This window comes from Echinops telfairi, unplaced genomic scaffold (genome assembly GCF_000313985.2).
Source record: "Echinops telfairi isolate 266 unplaced genomic scaffold, ASM31398v2 ScPeMD7_11;HRSCAF=52, whole genome shotgun sequence".
Lineage (NCBI taxonomy): Eukaryota > Metazoa > Chordata > Mammalia > Afrosoricida > Tenrecidae > Echinops > Echinops telfairi.
In genome coordinates this window covers 27,872,048-27,872,468 of record NW_022103908.1, presented here as the reverse complement: position 1 = coordinate 27,872,468, position 421 = coordinate 27,872,048, and the positions used below count along the sequence as shown (strand labels likewise).

Genomic DNA, 421 nt, shown 5'->3' with positions numbered 1-421 from the left:
AGTATTAAGGTAGCAGAAGGACATTGGGCCTCCACTCAAGTACTCCCTCAACACAAGAATACTTTCTTCTAGTAAATTGGCATTCTATGATGTTCCTAAATTACATTTTTTACTACACTTGATCTTAGCCAAAAGGCCAAGAAGTGATCCTAAATTACATTTTTTAAAGAGCATGGCTTTAGCATTGGCTAGGTTTCCCTCCACCTCCATTTATCAATATCATTTAAGTATCAAGTAAGCGAGCATGGAGGGCAGAAGTAGTAGATGATCAACTGTTACTTTCTGGTGCTTTGGACACATTTGGTGCTACAATCTGAAAGGTCTGCATTTTGAAACCAGAAGCCCCCCACGGGAGGAAGACTGGGCATTCTTCTCCAGTGAAGATTTACACTCCCTGCATCACAGGAGCAGTCCGTTCTAC

The 421-nt window shown here is 41.6% G+C and overlaps 1 pseudogene; it reads right to left on the bottom strand.

The window, feature by feature from the left end:
* Nucleotides 1–4: 4 nt before the first annotated feature.
* On the bottom strand, nucleotides 5–148 carry LOC115868524 (annotated as a pseudogene).
* Between the last annotated feature and the right edge of the window lie 273 nt (nucleotides 149–421).